At 36.7% G+C, this 10,248-nt stretch overlaps 1 long non-coding RNA gene across 1 annotated transcript; it reads left to right on the forward strand.

The window, feature by feature from the left end:
• Positions 1-231: 231 nt before the first annotated feature.
• LOC120917757 lies at positions 232-6,994 on the forward strand. Its single transcript, XR_005744233.1, has 2 exons — positions 232-1,359; positions 5,250-6,994. It is a non-coding gene; the product is annotated as an uncharacterized LOC120917757 (long non-coding RNA).
• The last annotated feature ends 3,254 nt before the right edge of the window (positions 6,995-10,248 follow it).

The raw sequence follows: 10,248 nt of genomic DNA on the forward strand, positions 1-10,248 counted from the left end.
GAGCGTGCAGGATTCCAGCAAACATTTGCCCGCCGGGCCTTTTCCCAGCGGACAAATATTCCTGGACTTGTTTTAAAACAGTCCGCTGGAATCCTGCCTGCTCGGACATGTTCGGTCTTCTGTACAGACCTACCGTACATGTCCGAGCGCCCGCCATCTGTTAGAATATTATTCCAAATTCATAATTCGGCAATTCATGGCAAGCTTGCAAAACATATTTTGATTTATGATTAATCATAATAATTAGGTATGAATGAATGACCTTGATCAATTGATATGACATAATTCTTCTATCCAAAACTGAGCATTACGGATAGCCAATTTGAGGATGACATATAAGGAATCCTGGTGTAGGTTGACAAAAATAGATTCAGAATAGATCTGTATTTACGTAGTGATATCAATAATATACTAGTTCATATCTATTGTTAAGCTAGTTTAGTAAAATCGTATTTATACTAGTATGTATTGGTATATAGTTACTTAATGAAGTTATAGCTTTATAGCTGATAATATATGTTCTATGACATTGCATCATCAAGCACACTACTCTAAGTATAGAGTGTCACATGTGTGCCTGTCAATCAAACTCCATACGACTCTGTGCTAAGATCTTCATATTGCTGAACCTAGCAGATATTAATATTTGCCATACAAGGGTCTAAGCCTGGGCCGTATGAGGTCATGACGTTCACTTGTAACATATATTTAAGCTTTGCTTTAAAGAAGGCTGGACACACTTACATGACACACTGATACACACTTAAACTAAGACACACTTATTCGCACCCTCTTTGAAAGACAACACTGACATACTGACATATTGACTAGGAGAACAGCTGAAGCCAGAAGTCAAACGTCATTTCCTGTTTCTTCCTGCATCACTTTGGAAAATCTCAGAAGACAACATGCCTGATGCTGCTCACATGCTTTTATAAGCTTGCTACAATACTATCGATCCAATTCCAGATATTTTCATCTACGCTAAACTGAACTTTATACTATTTTTCATTGTGTTTGTGATGCCACCTGTGTGACAATAAACTCACACGTTATTTTCAAATCAACCTGACTATGAATGATCTTCATTCAGATACGCCCTTGAAGCTATAAGAATATTAGTTATTAATTTTACATTCTTACAGTGGCGAGCCAAAGAAAGTACTGTCTTATCTCTATTTTTACGGAAATCTCGACCCTTGATGAGGGGGGGAGAGATTGGCGCAGTCTTTGCGAATATTCAAGTCTCGAGAAAAAAGACGGTTCAGAACCTATCAAGCAAGAGGCGTTTGTGTCGCGTCAGATGTGGACAACAGTCCAGTAACAGCCGGTTGATGACGAGAAATCCTTCTAATAACGGTGAGTAAAAAAAAAAAATTATGAATTTTATAGATGAAATAGCTAGAGATAGTAAGCTAGAATTTAAAGATGTGTGTTTTTATCCAAATGACAGTCACTTGTGGTTGTATATGTACCAAGAATGCTTAAATTCCAATGTCCAGATAGACAAATCCAGGTTTACTGTGAATAAATTACGTAAGAAAATAAGTAATGTATTGAAATTGGTAAGAATATTTAATAAGATGATTATTGATATTTTACCTGCCAAAAATGTGTGTACACTAAACCAGACAGAGACAAATAATGTACAGAACACAGGAATACATGAAAATGTGTCCCAGGATGCTCTCAGTTGTTCTAACTGTGAGATTTTGTGTAATTACATAGAAAATCTTGAGGAACAATTAGGATCTAAAAACATGATTTTGCCAGAGTTACAAAATGACAGTAAACAGATTGCTGTAATAAATACAGATGACAAAAAGGTTGAAACCAAGTCAAAGCTACAATCTTATTTTCCGGAAAGTTCGGAAATAGAGAATGTTGATGCTACTGATGAAATGGAAATGAAGCATAAAAACTTATTATGTAGGACTGCAAAACTTAAATTGCAAATTCATGATCAGTTGATGAAGGTTCTAAAAGACTTTCCTATTTATGACGTTGAGGCTACTGTATTTTCTAATTGGGATTTATTTGAAATGTTTGCAGATCGTTTTAATCTTTCAAACGATCAACGCAATTACATTTTTCAGTTGTGGATTCCTGTTAATTTTGCTAAACGAATCCATTCACTTGTTAGTGATGATGAAGGTCAAAATGACGCCACAGATAGATTGCGACTATTATTGCTATGTATGACCGGTGAACAAAAACCGACCATAGAAATGCTAGACCTATTACAGACTACTGCAGAAGAAGATCCATTTTGGTTTAAAACAAGATTTTGCAAGGTTTATGAAATGATATTTGGAGTAGATGATGAAACTGACCCAGGTTTAAAAATGGCTTTCATAAAAAAATTTAAATACCTTGACCCAACTTCAGTGGCCATAGTACAGGAACGTCAAAATTTAAATGCTATAGTAAGTTTCATTGACAAAATTAGGAGACAATTGAATCAAAGCAGTCTCGCACACGAGGTTTCTATTATTCAATGTGACAAAAATAGTCAGGCTACAGACGTGTCAGAAACGACAGGTCTTAGCAGGAATGACAAGGACAGGTGCAGTCAAGTGAGTCAAGGAGACGACCCCATGATGTGTTTTTACTGTCATGGATTTGGCCATATGAAAAAACATTGCTTTAAGTTTAAGAGTGACTTACAAATAAGAACTAAAGATATGGAGTATGAAAAATCAGCTTTTGTGCAACCTGATTTTTCATGTCAAGATAACATTTTGACTGAATTGCCTTATGACACTGAAGTCAAACAGATCAGTAATTTGACTGTTCACAGTAGTTCAGACAATATGGCAAAAGGAGCTGTCACTGAAAAAGAAGGTTTATTGCCATTGCCAAAAATAGAATCACACCCGGATTCAATTTCTCTGCCATTACAATATGTAGCACCAATTATTTTGGACGAGAATGGGAGACCATATTTACAATGTTTGATAAATGGTAAACATATTAATTGTCTCTTAGACAGTGGATCTGAGATTACCCTTATCAAAGAAAACATACCTGTGAAACCAAATTCTCCTATGTGTAATATAGTGGGTTTTAATAATACAGGTAATTCCACTGCTAGACAGGTATCCAATGTAACATTTGAAGTACCTGGATTAGTGAAAACTAATATTAACATTTGGGTCTGTCACGAAGCAGAGAATATACTTGGCATTGATGTTATCAATAAACAAAAGTGGGTGATTGATTTGGCTAATAAAAGTATTTGGAAAGATCCATCTAGGCCCAAATCAGTGCTGATTGATCCCTCTGTATACAGTAATGTTGGTTCCGTTACCAATATGTCTACAGAACAAAAGTGGCCTGATATTGATGAAAATTGTGCTTTAAAGGAAGTGGTACAATCTTTTCCAAGTTTGTGGTCAAAGTTCAAAAATGACTTTGGAACTTTGAAAAGTGCCGAATTAAATATTGAAGGAAAGGATCCAGAACCTCTTGATCAGAGTGAGTTACCACCAGAATCAATTGGTCCACTTTCTGATATTATTCAAGAATTTGTACAACTTGGAATTGTAAAGAAAGCTAAATCAGTGGTAAATAACTGTATTTGGCCTATCAAAAATATTGATAATTCATATTCTTTATCAGTTGACGTAAGAACATTGGATAAACAAATCACAAATAGCCCAGTTCTTCCTGATAAATCTAACATAAAATTACATTTGAATGTTGAGAACAAAGTGTTTTCTGTACTAGAAATCGCTGGTAGCCATTTTTCCATTCCTTTAACTAAAAGTTGTCAATACAAACTTGCGTTCACATTCAGAAAAGAGACTTATACGTTCACTCGATTAATACCTGATCTAGGTATAGGTGATGGTATAGTTCATGAAACTATAGCAACAATACTTTCTAAATTTTCTAGGCCAGATTGCATTTGTCAGCACGTGGATACGATTTTGCTGAGTACTCAGAATATCGATGAACATATGGCTCTTTTGTCTGAATTGTTTATGATGTTACAAGCTGAAGGTTTAAAATTAAACACAACAAAAGTTCAGCTGATGAAAAGTCAAGTGAAATTCCTTCACATGCAAATTAGTCAAGGAAAGAGACAATTGTTGCAAGAAACAGTTAGGGATATTACTGTTATCCCAACTCCAACAACTTACAAGGCATTGCATAAATTTTTGCATAAAATAAATTATTGCAAAGAGTTTGTACATTGTTTCGCAGAAAAAGTTAATCCACTATATAATCTTTTAAGGAATAAAGGTAATATAGTTGACCAGTGGGGTCCAAATGAGAAAAATGCTTTTGAAGTGTTGAAAAAAGATTTGCAGAATGCTCCAGCATTAAGTACAATAAAGGTCTGTTCTGAAACATCGTTTGTTTTGAAAACTCATGTATCTGAGAATGCCATCTCAGTAACATTGTTTCAGTTACAAGAAGGTAAGGAGAAAATAATTGCCTATTTCTCCAGAGTTTTATCATTTTTGGAAAAAACTTTTGAGCCAGGTGTGAAGCAACTTCTAAGTGTTTACTATGCAATTAAAGTTACAGAGAGCATAGTGAAATCAAACAAAACCATTGTACGGACACCTGACTGTTCATTAAAAGGTATTTTTGAGGAAGGTAATTTTAGTGAAATTAAGAAAATATATCCTTTATGGTTCAGAGCTTTATTACAAATACACATTCAGATAGATGGGAACGAAAGACATCTACAGAAATTTACACCAGCACATGTTTATACAGCTGTAGCTGAGAAGTCTTTATCTCAGATTTCCAGCGTAAGAGCTGAGAAATGCATTGAAGTACTTGCAGAACACTCTGACACTAAAGTAAGAACTCCAACACAGAATACAGTTACGCATATTTCTAATCGTTTAGAGGTGAGAACAAAGGCATAGTCCATTGTCATCTCTGGGGTGATATGAAATCTAACTTTGTTCGTTAGAAATAGAATTTGTATCATGACCGGAAAAATGAAATATTGCGTCCTGACATACCTAAACCTCACAGTACATATATTTTATAATTTAGGTTATTTTTAGTCAGAATAAGGACAATACACAGAAGTATATAGAAGTACATAGTCACACAGAAAATCTCTTTGAAGGAAAATATGAGATAGTATTTCACATATAGTTTTAACAAATTCACAAAGTAATTGTCTCATAATGTTTTAATATTTGTTGAGAAAAATATCAAAATGTATAAGAATTAATATAAATATTTTATTCCTGAGTAATGATACTGCCTCTCTTTTACAGATATGGCATCTAAAATCAAACAAATATGGAGGATAACAAGCTTCTATAAAGAGCAAAGAGAAATTCAAAGTTAAAGAAGATATATTGACAAAAGATTTATATTTCATATTTATGAACTATTTTATCTTATTCATCAAGGTTTTTCTAACGGAACTTGAAGAAGACATTTTAAAGACATTTCATGAAGAAACATTAATCGGAAGGAACATTATCTATCTACTATAGATAAACAATTTAGGACTGAAACATTTGTCCACATATACATATACATTTTTTGATTATCCAATTATTATGATATTAATGTTCACATGAAGTTAGGATTATTATTTTTATTTATTTTTATTTATTCACATATTGAATGTTAGCACACTCATTCTAGTTAATAGAACATTTTTTGTTCATAACTTAAGAAAGATATTATTAATAGAACTATGGAAAGTGATGAAAGTTTTAGAGTATAAAGTATATTTCCAAAGAGCTAAAATATTATTTGAGCACATATATGGAAATATATTATTGCATTATTTACTTATTTTAATAATAATAATTTTCATTATTATTATTATTATTAATATTAATAATTATTGATATTAGTCATCATTATGTTATACATTTTAAAATCTATACCATTATTTCTGGTAAGATTTTGATTAGATAGATCTAAGAAGAGTTAAAAGTAAAGAGAAAAGCATTTAGGAAAAGGAAAATTTCTAGTTGCTTCAGTTCTGAGGAATATCGTGTCCAATCGTTTGATACAAGGTGGAGAAAATGAGATATGAATGTATGTATGTGTGTATTAAATGATTTAGTATGATTAATCATAATTCAGGGGGGATTGTTAGAATATTATTCCAAATTCATAATTCGGCAATTCATGGCAAGCTTGCAAAACATATTTTGATTTATGATTAATCATAATAATTAGGTATGAATGAATGACCTTGATCAATTGATATGACATAATTCTTCTATCCAAAACTGAGCATTACGGATAGCCAATTTGAGGATGACATATAAGGAATCCTGGTGTAGGTTGACAAAAATAGATTCAGAATAGATCTGTATTTACGTAGTGATATCAATAATATACTAGTTCATATCTATTGTTAAGCTAGTTTAGTAAAATCGTATTTATACTAGTATGTATTGGTATATAGTTACTTAATGAAGTTATAGCTTTATAGCTGATAATATATGTTCTATGACATTGCATCATCAAGCACACTACTCTAAGTATAGAGTGTCACATGTGTGCCTGTCAATCAAACTCCATACGACTCTGTGCTAAGATCTTCATATTGCTGAACCTAGCAGATATTAATATTTGCCATACAAGGGTCTAAGCCTGGGCCGTATGAGGTCATGACGTTCACTTGTAACATATATTTAAGCTTTGCTTTAAAGAAGGCTGGACACACTTACATGACACACTGATACACACTTAAACTAAGACACACTTATTCGCACCCTCTTTGAAAGACAACACTGACATACTGACATATTGACTAGGAGAACAGCTGAAGCCAGAAGTCAAACGTCATTTCCTGTTTCTTCCTGCATCACTTTGGAAAATCTCAGAAGACAACATGCCTGATGCTGCTCACATGCTTTTATAAGCTTGCTACAATACTATCGATCCAATTCCAGATATTTTCATCTACGCTAAACTGAACTTTATACTATTTTTCATTGTGTTTGTGATGCCACCTGTGTGACAATAAACTCACACGTTATTTTCAAATCAACCTGACTATGAATGATCTTCATTCAGATACGCCCTTGAAGCTATAAGAATATTAGTTATTAATTTTACATTCTTACACCATCCCTCGCATGTGTCGAATGACTTCGAAGCATGCGTGGAAGCATTTAACTGGCAGGCCTGCCCACGTCGCCGCGTCATTGTCGCGGCGATACCGCGTCATCGTCGCGGCGACACCGCGGACACGCCCCGCGTATTGTTTACGCGCGGATTTCTGTACGATGGTTAGTACAGCCATCGTACAGAAATCCCCGGGCAGACATGTACGGTGAAAACGGTCCGGCGGACCGGTTTCATCGTACATGTTTGCCCGTGTGTACACGGCCTTACGCACGCGGCGATACCTCACATATGTGGTTTAAACAGCGTTTACATATGTCGGCAGGACTTGCATGTGCGTTCACTTCTGCGCGAGAGCTACTGGGGACAGGGGCGTTAAAATTTTTTTTTTTTTTTTTACATATTTATTTATTTTTTTACACTTTTTTTTATATTTTATTTTTTTTATTATCACTTTTATTCCTATTACAAGGAATGTAAACATCCCTTGTAATAGGAATGTGTGTGACAGGTAGTCTTTATGGAGAGATGCGGGGTCAATAAGACCGCACATCTCTCCTCCAGGCTGGAAAGCATGAAATCGGTGAAAAAAATAATTCACCGATCTCATGATTACTGTTGCTTAGCAGCCGCAATTGCGGCTTTGTTTACTTACGGGGACCCGGGCGTGACGTCATCACATCGCGCCCGGGTCCTCCGACGGTCATAGAGATGACTGGTGACCATCTTGTCACCAGTCATCTCTATGCTTCCTGCCAGCGCCGGACGATTCGTTCTCCGAGCCCCCGATGGCACGGGAGAGCCCGGAGAAACACCGGATGGCGGCGGGAGGGGGGGATGTCCCTTCCCGCCGCCTGTAAGAACGATCTAGCGGCAGAATCGCCGCTATGATCATTCTTACGTTGTGCAGAATCGCCGGCAGAAGAGAAGGATATCTGAATGAAGAGAAGGATATCTGAATGATGCCTCTAGCTGCAGGCATCATTCAGATATCCCCCCACAAAGCCCAGGACGTCATATGATGTCCACCCGGATCGTTAGAGGTCCTTTGTGGACGTCATTTTACAATGGGCTGGTATTGATGTGATTAACCAAACTTCCAAAAAACAAAGGAAAAGCCGAAGGGTTAATGAGAGCCATAAAGGATCTCAGGAAACAGGAAGTTATCACAGAGGTGCCAAAGGAAGAAAGAGGACAAGGGTTTTACTCCCACATATTTGGAGTACAAAAACCCACCTGAAAGCGAAAGGTCAGACCAATCCTAAACCTCAAACCCCTGAATGTGTCCATAACTTAAAAAAGATTCAGGATGGACTCAATATACTCACTCAAGGCTTTACTACCCCCAAACTGTTTTCTAGTTTCCCTAGACTTATGCCGCGTACACACCATCACTTTATGTGATGAAAAAAAATGACGTTTTTAAAAACGTCACTTTAATTGACTGTGTGTGGGGGAAAACGTCGTTTTATGTCTTGTAAAAAACGACCAAAAAAAATTGAAGCATGCTTCAATTTTATGTGTCGTTTTTCAAAAGTGCACTTTTTACTTCACAGAAATTGACCGTGTGTAGCAAAAAACGTCGTTTTCTAAGACGTTTTTTCATCCATGCATGCCTAGAAGCTACTTATGAAGCAAGCTTCAATGGTAAAACGTGGTGGAACGTAACCTCGCTTTGCAAGAACATTGTGAGAAAACGAGGGTGTGTAGGCAACTTCGTCTTTGAAAATTGAAGTTTCAAAAACGTAATTTTTTACTTCACAGAAAGTGTCGTTTTTTTTCATCACATAAAGTGATGGTGTGTACGCGGCATTAAAGGATGCATATTTACATGTCCCAATACACCAAAAATGACAGAAATTCCTAAGGTTAGCAATAGAAACGAAAAACGAAATCATGCACCTACAATTCCAAGCCTTACCCTTCGGCCTTTCCTCTTCACCCAGAATCTTCACAAAGATTCTGGCGGAAGCCTTGGCACCCTTGTGAGTCCAAGGCATATCCATCATCGCCTATTTGGACGATCTGCTTCTGTTTGCAGAATCTCCAGAAAGGTTACAAAAGAACCTTGAGATCACGCAGACGTTCCTAAGAGATCTGGGTTGGCTAATAAATATAGAAAAATCCAACCTACAACCCACTCAACAGATAACATACTTGGGATATGTAATAGATTTGGTCCAACAAAAAATATTCCTGCCCAAGGAGAAAATAGAAAAAATCCAAAAAGAATTAAGTGCAATACAGACAAACTTACCATGCACCATCAGAAAGGTGATGTCAACACTGTGGTTACTAACATCTGCAATCCCAGCAGTACAATGGGCAGCCCTACATTTTCGGCCACTGCAAATTTTCCTATTAAAGATATGGGATCACAAGCAGGAGTCCTTGGACACTCAGGTTCTAATCCCAGCAAAAGTAATAAGAATCCTATAGTGGTGGAAGACAGTAGAAAATGTAACCAAAGGACGGCTGTGGACTCTTCCTATTTCCCAGACCCTTACCACAGACGCAAGTGGCGTAGGATGGGGAGCGTATCTAGGCTCCCGGATAACACAAGGGACGTGGGAAAAGGAAGAGAGGATGAGATCATCCAACTGGAAGGAATTGAAAGCAGTAGGGCTTGCACTCCAATCCTTCCAGAAAGAGTTAAAAGGACATCACTTGCAGATCAGGTTCGACAACGCATCAGTCATTGCCTACATAAACAAACAGGGATGAACAAGAAGTGTAACCCTGTGGGCACTAGCAGAGAAAATCCTGAAATGAGGAGAGAAAAACATACTCTATCTATCAGCAGTCCACTTAAAAGGGGATTTAAACAGAGTGGCAGATTTTCTCAGCAGGAAATAAGTGAAGGAAGGCGACTGAGCATTAAACCAAGAGGTGTTCAAACAAATTACGCAAAAGTGGGGAACACCTCAGGTGGATCTATTTGCCTCGAGAGAAAACAAAAAAGTCAGAGCGTTCTTTTCTCTGAAAAGAGAGGACGGGGCGCTAGGGGTGGATCCGTTGGCACAGAGGTGGACATTCAAAATATGTTATGCCTTTCCAACACCAGTACTAATACCAGTGGTAATAAGAAAACTCTCTATGCTGAAAGAACTCGCTATAGAGCCCCCCTGGTTACTTCCAGTCCAGGAAGATCTACTCTCCCAGGGCCCAATATACTGC

This window comes from Rana temporaria, chromosome 1 (assembly GCF_905171775.1).
Source record: "Rana temporaria chromosome 1, aRanTem1.1, whole genome shotgun sequence".
Taxonomy (NCBI): Eukaryota; Metazoa; Chordata; class Amphibia; order Anura; family Ranidae; genus Rana; species Rana temporaria.